The 15,110-nt window shown below is 40.5% G+C and overlaps 1 long non-coding RNA gene across 1 annotated transcript in view; it reads right to left on the bottom strand.

The window, feature by feature from the left end:
• Positions 1-1,114: 1,114 nt before the first annotated feature.
• LOC140682330 (uncharacterized) overlaps positions 1,115-15,110 on the bottom strand; it is a 42,002-nt gene continuing 28,006 nt past the window's right edge. Inside the window, exons 2-3 of the long non-coding RNA XR_012053924.1 lie at positions 6,211-6,308; positions 1,115-2,711 (exon numbers count right to left, since the gene is read on the bottom strand). This is a non-coding gene — a long non-coding RNA (uncharacterized lncRNA). The remainder of the gene's footprint in view (positions 2,712-6,210; positions 6,309-15,110) is intronic.

Raw genomic sequence — 15,110 nt, 5'->3', positions numbered from 1 at the left:
TGATAAATACTGAATTCAGTTCAGTAAATCCTCTAGGGACCAGAGATGTTTTTAATACCTGTATAGAGTTATCATATGCATAAGTGCTTTCTTTATTGCAAGGGACCTAAATTTATCTAAGTACTTTCTCCAGTACTAATCAGAATGCACAACACAAAAACAACGGCATCCATTATTTTCATGTTCTTCCTAACATAATAAAAAAGATTTTGTGTATGCTTCTTCTCACCTATGAAACAACCTCTTTCAGCTGAAGTGCTGTTTATTACTTTCTTTCTAGAGCTAAACCATTTTTTCTGGGCTTCATAATTAAACCTGTGTTAAAAGACTTTTGTGGTTCTCCACAAAATAGAATGTTTAGTCTTCACAGACAGAGTTATGAAACTCATACTTGCTACATGCAGATGATTGAGGGGATATCCAAGTCAAAACTGCTGTGACTGTATTAACAAGCTCCTCCTTGGACTGTTTTATCTCATTTGCTTGGTGAAAGGGTGGCTTTCATTATCCTACCTTTGATTTGTATGATTTTGTGCTCAGACATATAACATTTCCAATGCTGGCCACATTAAAAAAAAAAAAGGAGGGTAACAAAAAAAACCGCAGCAAACAAAAACCACCTCATTACTAAGAAAGTCTGAAAAATATTTTTCAGATTTATATAATAAAATTTTTCATTTAGACTTCACAGACTCAAACCAGGGCCAAACCTGGCCCTCCCACTTGGAAATGATGCAGAAGAGCAACCAGGACTAGGACTGTTCAGTATTTCCTTGCCTTCTTTACTATCCTGATTTGCGGCAGACATAAAGGTGTACTCATCCTGTGACATCTTTGGCATCAAGAGCCATGTCAGACAACACCCAAAAAATACTTCCTTAGCTAAGAAAAACATATTTTCTAGGCAGAATTATCTACCCACACGACAAGAACTAACACCAAACTGTGCAATATTTGAGTTCTGGCAGCTGTGGCAGAATTTCCAGGTTATGAGGCTGCCAGCTCCAGGCTGCATGGGATGGACACCACAGTGTGTCTGGGTCCTTGCTGGTCTCAGAGCAACACCAGCTATGCAACTTGCACTGCAGTCATTTGGCAGAACTCCCAACTGCAGCCCTTCCCCTCCTTTTCAGCATCAATTTCCTTTAGCATTTTATATTTTTCCTGTCTTTTCATGGATTTTTCTCTGTTTTCCTGTTTCTGGTGCCCCAGAGCACAAAGTTCAGCTTCTACCAGGTTCTTGCTAACACCACTCTCCTCGTCTTTCTTGTGCCTGTCCGTCTCAAACTCACCCCATAATATTCCCACCTATCCCCCTCCTCAGCACTCATCCCAAATCAGAAACTACTGTAAATAGGGAATAAAGGTGGCAGAAGAGCAGTCTGGAAGTCATCTGAAGATGATGAGGCCACCAGGTACAACCCACAAGCAGAGGAATGCCAGGGGTATATGAAGTGCTGTTTCAAACCTCATGGAAATGGCAAAGGACTGACATTCAGAGCCATCGTGGGGCAGAGTCAGGCCAAAAGCCAAAGCCCTTTGCATCCCCCGGTGTACAGAGTCATCAGAGTACAAGACCTGTCTAATTTCCTATACTGCTGAAGCCACCTGGATAAAATATGCTGCAAGTAAATTCTCCAGTTAGATGTTTATGCAAGAGTTGGTGGAGCAGAAAAGTTACCAGGAAGACCTAAGATAATACTTAGGAATTGTATCAGGTGTCACATGGAAATTACAGACTCGCCCCATATGTTAATATTTAACCAAGAATTCAACAAATTTTGTACTATCAGCAACTTCCAGCAACACAAATTGTGTTAATATTTAACCAAGATTTCAACAAATTTTGTACTATCAGCAACTTCCAGCAACACAAATTGCACAGCACAAGCAAAAAATCTTATTAATTAATCCACTTTTTTTTCCTCAGTTGTCTTTTATTCACCTCTCCTCAACTAAGCAAGTATAACAGCCAGCAGTGTTGAATATACTGTCATTCATCTACTGGACAAAGTATCTGGAATAAAGCATCAAAGTATAGAACTACCTCTTAAAGCATCAAGAGACAACATCAAGATCCTGCAAAGCTAATTCCTAGCATAAGGAATATAAGTAGGTAGGTAGCTGGAGAATCAGTGGTTCCAGATGCAAGTCTTATTTCACGAGAAAAAAACATCTGGAGCCTAACAAAAATAGAAGGCATTTGTAAGTGCCAAAAACCAGAGCTGCCCTTAACATGTTGTGAATTCCAGTTCATAACAAAAACATGTATATATTCAGATACATTATATGATATGAAATCAGGGTGTACTGCTGTTTATTTTAAATCCTAAGTTTACATATAAGCTAATGAGTTGTGGACAGATTGATACAAGGGGAATCAGAGCTGACATTCCTCACCTTGAATAAAGCTGATTCCTTCAGGCACAAAAAAACAAACAAAATGGTCTTTTAGCTGAACCTTTCAACCAGCTCCATGGGTTTCTCCACGGACAGCCTCAGGAGCATCTTGCATTTTGCAGGGCCATGTTGTGCAAAGCCAGATGTGGAAAGAACCCTCACTTAGGGACCAGTTCAGAAAGCCCTAACAAAGGTCTGCCCTACAAAAATGAAGGTCATTCTTTCTTAATGAGTAAAGCCTTTTATGCTGACAAGGCTTATTCCTGGCTGCTCTGCATTCTTGTAGCATAACTCTGAGGGCCTCCATTTACCTGCAAAATAAAAATTCTGGGTCATTTCTGCAGAATATTTGCATCCCAGCTTTAACAGGGTTAAAGTCACTCATATTGTTTTATTTATTTCTCAGCCTTTGTGTGGAAACAAACCCAGCAATCATCTGCCCCAGTCACCTTTTCCTTGCAATGAAAGAAATGAACCATTTCCTAGAACTACTCTCTTCCCCCACTCCCCCGAGCACCTTTTCCTCACTTCTATTTAATGTCTGCCCTGTTAATGTGATTATGTGAAACCCTGAAAGATAACCTTTATGGAAATATTTGACAAGTGGCCCAAAAGTACCGCTGATACCCAGACACGAAGAGGAAGGAACCCCGTTAAATGTGCTTGCTATACTGCACAGAAAGCATCTCTTTGATGGGCACACATGACATGCTAAGGAGATTAAAACAAGAGATGAAAATAAATGACCGGGAGCAGAGAATACAAAGTATTCTCTGGCCTGGGTGTCTCGGGGGGTGTATAATGGGATAGAGAGATTTTCACCTCAAGGTCAGCTGCCTGAATCCGATGCAGGCTCGCAGCAGCAGAGCTCTCACAGCCCCTCAGATGCCAGATTGGCACTAACTGATATGAAATAAGTTGCTAGCCTGGGTTTATCCCTGAAGGAATAATGGTCAGACCTCTTCATCAAGAAACATGGCCTGCCTGCTACATTTCCTTCTTTACTTCCAGACGAGCCTGGCTGTGCCAACTACCCAAAGGAGTCTAGCCCACATCCCTGTCACTCTGTTTGGTGGGTGTGTCATTGCAAAGGGCGAGCGCCAGTCAGGCAGTTTCTGAGGGATGAATCCAGAGCGTGTAGAATAGGGAGGGCATTCTTCCCATGCCAAAGGAAGGAGGAAGATTTTAAACACCACATAGGGCCACAAACTGCTAGAGCTGTCTGAAAAACAGAAATTATGTTTTCTTGGGAGAAGAAGGTGAAAAAAGTATGATTGGGTACTTTGTCACCTCCAAATTAGGAGCACAGATATGATGATAATTTCTTGTGGTGCAGAAAGTCTGAATTGTTTCACTTTGGATACTCAACTGAAGTTGAGTATTACATGTTGAGAAGCTGAGGTAACACATATTTGTTCTGACTTTTTCAACTCAATTGTCCTTACACTCCCTCAGGAAAGCAAGAGTAAATTCAGGTGTTTCTCACAACAACATGTAATAGATTTCAGAAAAACATATTCAAACAGAAAAGAACAATCTTATAGCAAAATATAACAAAATAACCACTTAATTATTCATCGTTCTTGAAGAAATATGTTGACAAATCACCACCTAAATTAAGATGAGACCAAAAAGCTTTTTATTTCTGCATAGTGTGTATTTAAAAAAAAAAAAAAGATGAATGTTTTAAACAGATTATTTTCCCAAACAAGTCTTTAATCGCATAAGATGCCACAGCCTTTCTGCATGATACATAACACAAGTCATTTTAGGTGAAATCCCAGCCTTGCCAAGGTCAGGCCTGGGAATTCATCTGTGGATTTCAGCATGGCCTGGATTCCTCTCTAAATCCGTGCATTGTAAATCCCTGGCTGTGAAGAAAGGATAGTGGTATCTTCTGTAATGGACAGGGGGTTGTTACACAGCAATTAAGAAAAACAAACAGATGAATACTAAACTATGCTTTTAGAGTATATTACCTGTATTGGCTGGCATTACCCATAATGTTATAGGGAAAAAAGGCACATCTGTGCCAGCACAGCTCTTTCCAGACTAGGTGCATTTCAGTGGTAGAGTAATATCTGTCTTCATACTGGTGAAGTGCCCCCACATACTGTCAAGAGGGACAGAGAAAGTATTTCTTTCACTGCAAATTTAGGGGGTGGACATGCAGGAAGAGCAGTCCCACCAGTGTACCAACACCTGGCAGGCAGCAGATGTTGCCAGATTTTGGCCTAGAGGCAGCTGGGTGTGGCTGAATGTTGCCTGGCATCCTGGGTAGTTGTTGCAAGGTGAACACTGAGACAATGATTAAAGCAGCCAGACAGGAAAGACAAATAATAAAGCAGAGACCTAGCAGGATTATAGAATGACCAAGTCCTTCTGGAGACCTCAGCTGTGGGCTGCTTGCTGAGATGGTGGGATTGAAGATGAAGTAACCAGGGTATCCCTGGAGTGCTTGTCAGTGCCCCACTACGCCAATGCAAGAGCAAACCACCTTTTGGCCTGGAAACCTTCCAAAGTGGAATGTGGCAAAGGGTAAAGCAGGTGGCTCAATCCCCTGTGAGTTTCACTCATGTACAGTTGTGGGGACTGACTTAGACCAGCGTTTTAACAACCACCACTGTAAGTTGCAGGGTGACCAGCTTTGTAGGTGTTTGAGTCTTGCTTTATGGGCACACATAAGAACCCAAGAGAGAAAGAAAAGAAGAGATGGGGGTTTTTTTTTGTCATTTGCAAGTTCTGTTATCCTACAATAGTTTTAGAAGTGATCCATGTATATGTGACACAAATCAGAGGAAAAAGTTGTATTGATGTTAAGGAACTGTAGTGGGCTGTGCTCATGCATGTATATGCAGACGTGTGTATATGTACTTGCCTCTATGTGTTTATATGTGCACACGAGACAGAGCTGTGATGCTGCTTCTCTCTCCAACTCAGAGGACCATTTAGGTGGAAAAAACCTTTCAGACTGTTGACTCCAGCTGTTAATCCAGCACGCCATGTCCCTAAATGCCACATGTACATGTCTCTTTACCTCTAGGAATACTGACTCAACCACTTCCCTGGGCAGCCTGTTCCAGTGCTTGACCACTCTTTTTCTGAAGAAATTTTTCATCGTATCCAATCTCAATCTCTCCTGGTGCAATTTGAGGCTGTTTCCTCATCCTGTCTCCTGATGCATGGGAGGAGAGACCAATCTTTACCTCACTACACCCTCCTTTCATGTCGTAGAGAGTGATAAGATCCTCTCTGGTCCTCCATTTCTCCAGGCTAAACAGCCCCAGATTCCTCAGCTGCTTCTAATCAGGCCTGTACTCCAGACCCTTCCCCAGCTCAATTCCCCTTCTCTGGACATGCTCCAGCCCCTCAATGTCATTCTTGTGGTGAGGGGCCCAAAACTGAGCACTGCACTTGAGGTGTGGCCTCACCAGTGCCAAGTACAGGGGGGCAATCACTGCTCTGGTCCTGCTGGCCACACCATTGCTGGTACAGGCCAGGATGCCATTGGCCTTCTTGGCCACCTGGACACTGCTGGCTCATGTTAAGCCACTGTTGACCAACACCCCACCAGGTCCTTTTCCACTGGGCAGTTTTCCAGCACCTCTTCCCCAGTCCTGTAGTGTTACATGGTGTTGTTATGATGTTAGGGCATGACCTGGCACTGAGTCCCGCTGAGCCTCATACAACTGGCCTCAGCCCACTGATCCAGTCTTAATTCTAAGTTGTTAAGGTATTGTAAATCAGTCCAACATAAACTAAGTTTGTGTGTTCAAATTTTCCAATATTTCAGAAAGTAAATGTACTGACCTTGTAATGCCTGAGCCACCAGAAGCTGCACATGAGACTGTAGCCTCCCCGTAGCCGTGTAGAGGCAACTGCCACTTCTTGGAGAGATAGCAGGACCCCTGTGGCAGAAAGCTTACATTAAACACTGTGATGTGCAAATCTTACCTAAACCAGGTGATCTAACAGATGTAGTCAAATCCCACTGTTGTTATATCACTGGTGTTACCCATGATGGAAAATTATGCAAAACAGAGCTCACTAAGGCTTTCACTGGGTTTTGAAAAAGCTGTTTTGTATGTCACAGCTGGGATATTTGTAAAATGATGCAGGGTTTCCATGGAAAATTCCTTTGCCCTTTTTAGTTCTTTATTCAAAGAGACACTAAAAAAGACTCAAGTCATTTGTATAAAATAAATACAATTTTCAACAGGTAACATAGTTTGATAATACAATGAAAAATTAAACTGAAACCAAGCCCAATTCATATCCATGTAAGCCTCCACATGTCAGGCACAATTTTAGCAAGATGGTAAAAGCAACTACTTGTTTTACTTATGGATTTTTGGGGACCTTGCTGTAAGAGGTTTTAATCAAGATTCAATATTTCTGAATAGAGCCTAACCCTATATAAGCAAGGACCAGGATCGGATCAGTAGTTCTGTGCCCCCATCTAAGTTCACAGATCATAATCTAAAGCTGGCTGGAGACTGACAGCTCTGTTTCCCCTTAGCGTTCAAGGCCTTGAAGTTGGTTTTCCTCCTTCCTGGGAACAAAAATTAAAAAGTTTCAATTTTTTTAAAGAAAACATAGCAGCATCAGAACAGCTTTTTGGGAGTCAAAATTTTCATCTTCTCTTTCAGAAAAGGAGAAGGTCAGGTCAAAGAGTAAGGTTGTGAGAAACTGGGTTCTTGTGTCCTTTTGTCCAGAAGAACACTTTCCCCATGTAATGCAGTGGGGGAACCTGGTGTTCCACAGCCATTAAAGCTCCAGGTTAGCAAGAAAGTTGCTCACTGTCTTTGGTCTGTTTCTTTTCCTCCAGACATTAAATGAGAAATTTAATCAAATCCAATTAATTGCAAGAACATTTCACTCAGCTGCGTATGTTTGGAGCTGCTTTGCTGTCAGCCCGCCCGGCATGATGAGATTATCCATGCTTATTAATATGATTCCATTTAACTCTGCCACTGCTTGATATTCTGAGGCACAAAAAATTGTGTAGCAAAGGCTGTTTCTGGATGAAAAGGCCTCTCTTTCATAATGTTGTTTGCATACTCCAAGCTTTATTATTCTTCCTACGTGCATCTTAAGTGCAGGCCTGAACCCTTGTAAGAGTGCAGCCAAAATGAGCTGAATTCCTGTGCCGTCCATTGGTGTTGCTGACACACAACATGTGCCAGGCTAATGTGAGCCCGTGCAGTCTCATATGCAGTCTCAGATGCTCCACATCCCCACTTGCCCCCTTGTTAAGACCCCGTGGACACAGAGTCTTAATTCCTCTGGGCCTTTGCCAGTTAGGAACTGAATCTCCAGGTCATCACCACGTGGGTAGTTTTTTTCCCTTATTTTTATGGTAACTTCAATCTGTTTGATTTCTTACTGTTCACTACTCAGAAATAGAGAAAAAAAGGCAATAATATTTGCCTAGAAAATTAAATACTCTTGAAAACGTAGTCACATGGATTAGGAAACAAGGACAAGATTCAAACCAGTAAGTCTGGGGATCAAACTTTCACATCACAGTCACTAGTGCTCCACTCCCAGACGTTGTCACAGGCATCATCATGAGACATTTGCTGTGTGCCTCTAGCCTGCATTGTGGTGCAAATGCTCGCTTTTCCTTCAGAGGCATCCATCCTCAAATGGCACTAATGCATCTCAGCTCCTGTTTGAGATGTGGTAGGAAAAGATGGCATCTGGCACCAGATTATTCTTCACTATTTACATGCCAACAAGTGACTCTCAAGCCATTTCCTGATGATCTGAGACCAGCTGATGTCTCTTGCAGACCCCTAAGTCCCAAGGGAAGAACTGTGCGAGTGCTTTTTCCCTTCTTTTTCCGTCATATGCTGCTCTTTACTGAGCCGGGAACAGGGTGTGTTTTGGCTGCCTCTAGCCCCTCAGAATTAATGCCCATTAATGCCAGTAACTGCATTCCTACAAACTCAATTTCATGTCTAATTTTAATAGAATCTGCTTCAGATACAGTAAAACCTTCAATTAGCCCAGTTACTTTTGGGAAGGCGATGGACAGTAAGGATGCTTGTAAAAGCTGAAGAACAGCCCTAGTGGGAATCGAAGTGGTAGGATTCTAGATTTAATAAAGGATTGCCCGGATCGCTTCTAGTCTATAGCTAAAAAAGGAAGTATGGAAAACACATCAACACAATGGAAAGGACAGAGGACTTAAGGAGCCTGAGAGTTGAAAAATTCCCATACCCCCAGCTTTGTGACCAGGAGAAAGTCACCTTTAATATCTCAGTCTTCCTATCTATATAATAGAGGATGTAACACAGGCTCATGTTTGCTAAACCCTGAGATTAGAAAGGAATGGTAGTAAATATGTGCAATCTATGTTGACTTAAATTGAGCTTTAAAAAACCCTTTTAAGTAACAACCTAATGCAGATTATATGTCTCTCTATATATTTCATAATAGCTTTTAGAAATACATGTCATGGCCTTTATTTATGATTTAATTGTGCTGGTGTCACCGTGACGTGATTTCATTTGAATTATGACTCCAATGGGAAATCAGCATGTCACCTCAAAGTCAGGGGAAGTCTTCAGGGGACAGTATAAGAGAGGCAATCTGGGAAGGAGATTTCAGAGCTGTGGTAAAATTAATGTGATTTGATATAGTGACTGGAGCTAAGTGACACATTTTACTACCTGTACTGGTCGATAATGATCTGTAGGAGCCCAATTTTAAAACTTTCTTAGCTTTTTCTTGTCTTCTCATATGATGTGGCCTGACCTCCAGCTGTCTCACCCTTTATGCATGAGAATCTCTTACTAGTTTTCAGTCCCAGCGGTTTTATTGTACAATTCACTAACCTCTTAGCTGATAATCTAAGGTTGTTAATATTTAAAGTTAAATAAGTACTTTTGTGCATCCCTGCTAAGGAGTAAAAAACAGGCAGAAGCAGGCAGAGTTATTTACTGTTACTGAGTCAGCTAACAGCCAGTCAGAGACAATGAAAATAAAATATCTTTTATACTCCATCAAGATATTCAGTAAATGCAGAAATTTGTCTTCTTTCCACACATTGACAGGAACCCAAGAAAGACGTAGGAAATAAATAAACTAGAGAGAGCTTAAAGACATTAAATGGGCAAAAATTTGGTAACACTTTATTGTCAGATATAGGTACTGTTATTCTCCTTTTTACTGCTATTCTTTGCCTATAAATTCTGTAAGAATCAAAACTTTCAGAAAGAGGGTTGGCTTAATATATAGTTAAAATGCCAAATGGCTGGAAATGAGCCTGGGAAAAGGAATCTTTTCTTCATTTCTCCTAGAATTTTTCTTCAAGACAAAGGTTGGCAAAGTATGCAGCTCTGACCCACAAATTTATTTTTTTTTTTTCACAATTGCATTATTTGTTCTAGCATTTGTAAAATGTATTCTTTACAACATCTCTGGGGATATATAAAAATATAAATCAACAAATATTATAAACCTTGTTAGACTACTTCCTTGGAAGAAAACTCTTTAAATTCCTCACAATAGCTGTTCTGTAGGGCAGAAATAGAGGAAGTAGAAAGGCTCCATATCACGAGCTTGTGCTTTTTTCAGACCAATAGAAAAAGCCCAGCAACTGGGTCCACCACACTACAGTAATGCCTGTTTTACAAACCCAGATTTTAAGGCTAAGCTGTAATGCATTTGATAACAATGATTTGGTCTAAACACTTCCAGCTCTTGCCATCACACACTGCCAAAGCAACATGGGTCACAGAGACATCACACAGAGCCTGTATGGCTCCACAGAAATAAGGAGCCCACTGCAGACACTGGTGCATTCCTTTTACAGTCTTTCTTTAATCAACAGCACAAAGTAAACACAAGAAAGGCTTCAAGGCTTGTGCTACCCAAAATGAGCTGTAGACATCACAAATCATTACTCACAGAAGAAGGATGAAGCAGGAGAAAACCCTCAGACTGGACCTTAATTCTACCTAGAGGACCAGAGGCAGGCATGGAACTCCTAAAAGCACTCTCCCCACAACTGGAGTGCCTAAATACAGTGGCTAGGGACAATCCCTGCACAAACACTAGGTGATTCCTCTGGCTTAGTAGCACTCTTGAGAAAAACTAGACATAGCTGAACAAAGTTGTTGCTATCATTTTCTGGATGTACATCTGTTAGCAGAGATAATTGTTTCAATTATATTTGGTTACAACAACTTGATAAATCATTGCAAATATATTTCATATTTAGCATTAGTTTTATATTTGCACATGTCTTAGGAGGATGTTGTAATAAACTGCTATAAAATGATACAGTATCTCAAAACTTGACAGAAGACTATGTTGACATCTTTGACTGACAATGTGTCTTAATAATATATAACATGCTGCTTATGCCTGTAATGTCCTGACATCTGTTAGTCATCTATTAAATATTTTAAACATCACCACCCATGTTCAAAAATCTGAGCTACATAAGACCATGGGAATGATAAGAAATAGAGAAAAAGGAATAAGGAAACTCAATGATTTAATTAAGATGTATTCTTAAGGTCTCCAGCAATTTCTCACAGTAGTACAGACATTAAAAGAAATGCCAAGAGTTGGAATTTGCTGGCACGCATCACAAACAGAAAAGCTGAGGAAAATAAGTTTTGATTTAATTTTTTTGTTACAAAAAAACCCAATAACCCAATGGCATAATACTGGAAAGTTTGAAGAAAATAGCACTGCTTAATCTGTCAGACAAGGTGCTGGTGTATGAAGCACAATGTGCTTTTCCTGCAGAAAACAGAAGACAAGTTACCACATCCAACATAGCTCTCTCCCACTGTAGCATGAGAACATGATTAATAGGTTGGCTCAAAATATTTACATTTAGAAATATTAATTTGCTCTTTCCCAAGAGGTTCTCTAAGCCTTAATGCATTGCTATTTTTATTTCTTTGATTCATATCCTGGTAACTCTAAACAAACACGCACTTGCACATTTACAGCCAATCTAAACATTCATTAAAACCATGTATTGTGAAAGCTCCTGTTTCCTTTTCCTGTCCATCTTATCATTTGGATCCATGGCCTGGGGACACCTCTGACTTACTTTATGGTGAAGCATCTATTTCCAAATCTGAAGTATTCAAGCATGAAGAGTAACCCAGTAGTTCATGTCTATAATATTTGTGCAAACAACTTCTCCCTGGGAAGGATGGCACGTGGTTGCACTTGGAGACACGCACTACTGTTTTCAAGGAGCTAATGAAGAGAAAAGCAGTATGGAGAAAGGCAGGAAACATGTTCCACTGGTGTGACTATCCTGCAGCCTTGCTGGGTTTCTGGCCATCCCAAAATAAGATGCCTGAGTTTGTTTCCCCATGAAGAGACTACTGAGTTTGTAGACTTTTCAGGTGGGGTGTCTGGATAGAGCTGCAAGCAAACTCCTTAAAGTGGCTGCTACAGAGAGATGCCAGCTGTAGATTGAGTTGGGGTGATTTCAATGCATTCATTCATTCTCCATCAGTGTCTGCCCTCCTTTTAGTCACCTAAAACCTGGCACCTCTGTATGCCAACTCAGTGTCATCCAATGGACAAGAGCTGTCCTACCTATTTAGCTTCTGATAATGATCTAAATTATATCCTTGGGAAAAGGACCAAACCCAAAGGGCAGTAGTGTAAAATTTACTTAGAGATTTTTAATCCTCTCATTCAAATTAAAAGTGGATTAAGTACTATCCTGGGCAGTTAGTAATCTGATGGATATTAATTCTAAGAGTCTTCATAGAATAATATAAAATATAACAGTTCCAAATGAAGTGGCATATTATATATCAAATCACATCAAAATTGAGCTCTAAACATTTCTACAGCAGAGAATCCTGCCAGAGGCAGCTACCAGCTCACCTTTGTATCAGTTTCTGAGCTCTTTAGTGAGACTCTTCACTGAGACTCTTCACTGAAAATTGTCCCCAAGAGGCTCTAGAAAACCAGGTGTCTAAGCCCATGTCAGTGGGATCAAACCCTTCCCACCAATGCTGGAATGACAGAGATGCACAACAAGCTCAAGAACACAACAAAATTATTTCCATGTCAGGTTTGAAAGCTGATTTCTATTTACTGCACACTTAAGCGTTGCACAGGGTGATTTTATTTTTTATTCAAACCATAATCTGTTACTAATGGAAAAAAATATTTTAATGCATCAAGTCAGCTCTTTTGTTGTATCCCCAAATAGTCATCTGAGATTTACGTGAATCTTATCACATGCTAATTTTATCTTCCACTTTTGCTAATTGCTCCTAATAGGGTCACTTTGGAAAACAGCAACCTCTTCCTATGGGCTTCATTTTCCAGGACAATGAAACAAAGAGTCTCTGCAGTTTCCAAGTTTTTCACAACAGTGCTATGGCCAGGCATACTGACAGGGTTTGGGAGCAGCCATGTGCACCACACCTTGACAAAAGATGCACAACCAGGCCTCCTGGCTCAAGGCTTGCAGACACTTCTCTTTTCCTCCCTCCTCAAGCAGAGAGGCAGAATGATGGAAAGGTGTGACAGCCCTGCTCTGCATCACGCCATTCCAGGAGCTGGGGAACTGCACACAGTGAAATCTCTAAAAACTGCCTTTCTCCTCCAATTGCTTCCTTCCCTCCTGCTTGTGAGCCTACCCCAAGTCCTCTTGGAGGTCAATAACACCAAACATAAGAGAATGCCGTGCCTGGACCCTACTCCCTTGCTCCCAGAGGTGACCTAAAAAGGAATAATAAATTGCATATGAAAGGATTTGTTCCTGATCCACTCAGGAATTGTAAAGATTAAATAAATATATGTAGAACCATGGCCTTTTGAACTGTGTGAGGACACTTTGTTTTGGGGGTTTTTTTGTTAGATGATTAGTAAGGTTAATGATACTGCAAATGCAATTAACTCTCTACTGTCAGAGGACACGATGGCTTGCAAGGGGACCTGTGAAAGCATCTGCTCAATTTCTCACTTGAGAGCTGCACCATCAATGATGTTATTGAAGGTTTCCCATTACCTGGGATATCACTCCACCTTGGTGGACCAGGAAACCTACTGAAATGAGGATTCATTCAGTATCCTGAACCTGGCTTAGCTGCCCAGGGTAAGAATGGAACAGCAAATGGTTAATCTCACTGATGTGAGGTGATGTGTAAGGTCTTCAAGCAGAAAAGCCTCTGGGACCATAGGATGTTAAAAGGTGCTTAGATATAGCAGTAGAGATTGGGTTAACCATGAAAATACTTAAAGCTGTCTCCACCTTGCAAAAATTGAGTCCTTATTCTTATGACAAAAGACTTTCTTAGCTGCAAGTGTCAGCAATGTATTCCTCACTCCAGGTATTTATCTAATATAATTAAGTGTGAAGTAGAGTATAACGTTGCTGAAACGCAATATAAATTAATTCTGCATTCATAATGTATAGGCAGAAGAGAGTGTATTCATTACTCCTCCATTTTTAAAGCATATTTTGGCATTTTCTGCAACAGTTTCTTACTTCTCTGGTTCTTTGCCTGAAAAGTAGCATCCAACTAGCCATTTATAAATGTTTTCTATCTATAGTGTTGTTATAACCCTTCTCCATCTCCATGACGCATATAGTATATATTTTCCACTTGGCAGGAAAACAGATGAGCAACACTTTTGCTTCTGCAGCTGTTGATTATGCAGAGGGGAGGCTGCTACAATTTTCCCTAAGGGAGCTTAGCAAGGTTTCTTTTAATTTCTTTTTGTTTGAGGCCTGCCTTTACAGCCAGCAATTCACTCAGCACCTTGACCATGAATCCCTTGTAAACTGGCATTTGCTCAGCCTGTTTTAAGGTACAGTACTTAATACTGTTCTTAGGACATATCTAATTACTGAATGAGGGGCACCATCTGACAGGATTGTAGTTTATTATACTGGAGTGGGCCAAGTTGTGACAACATTTTGGGTCAGGCCAGGGTTTCAAGAGATCATTAAAATCTGAAGTAGGCCACTTGACAGTAAATACCAGCACAAAACTGGATTTAATTCCTTTAATTCTGAAAGAAAAGAAAGCCAACTCCTTAGCTAGCTGCCCGGGCTGATTTTATACAACATTATTACTTTCTTCTTTTATCTGGCACAACGATGTGTTTGGATATTTACTGGTTGTTAGAAAAGACTGAAGAAAAGAAACCTTCATGTGCTGGTGTAAATCAGTCTTTGGCTAGTGATAAAGCTTTATTTTTTTCTATTTCATGTTTTAAACAAGAGTTACCAAAAAAGAAAAACAAGAGGAAGAAAAAAGGAGGGGGGCAGGGAGAAAAAGATCTATTGCATGAAAGATAAGGATTGATGAACTGGTTTCCATAAAAACAGAATCTCTGATCTTTTGCCCAAATTTGCTGAGATCGGCTTTTTTTTTTTTGCTTTCCTTTTCCACATAGATCCTCTGAATTACAGGAGACAGTAGTAGGCATGGGTTTGCAGCAGCTCCAAAGACATTAAGTAAACACACCTTGAGGCCCATCACTATTGCTTTTCTGCTTCTCTGATGTCACTGGGTTAAAACCCAAGGCAACTAAAAACTGTATCTCTGCTCAGTACAAAGAGACTGGTCTAGAGGTATGTGGAGAAATACAGCTTATATTCATTAATGTATTCATATTTGATAACCTATTTCTATAAGTTTCTAAACTAAAGCAGTACTGGCATTCAAGTACGTACAAATATGTATTTGAAGACTATTCTA

The sequence above is a fragment of the Taeniopygia guttata genome, chromosome 2 (genome assembly GCF_048771995.1).
Source record: "Taeniopygia guttata chromosome 2, bTaeGut7.mat, whole genome shotgun sequence".
Lineage (NCBI taxonomy): Eukaryota > Metazoa > Chordata > Aves > Passeriformes > Estrildidae > Taeniopygia > Taeniopygia guttata.
This window is presented reverse-complemented; position numbering and strand designations above follow the sequence as displayed.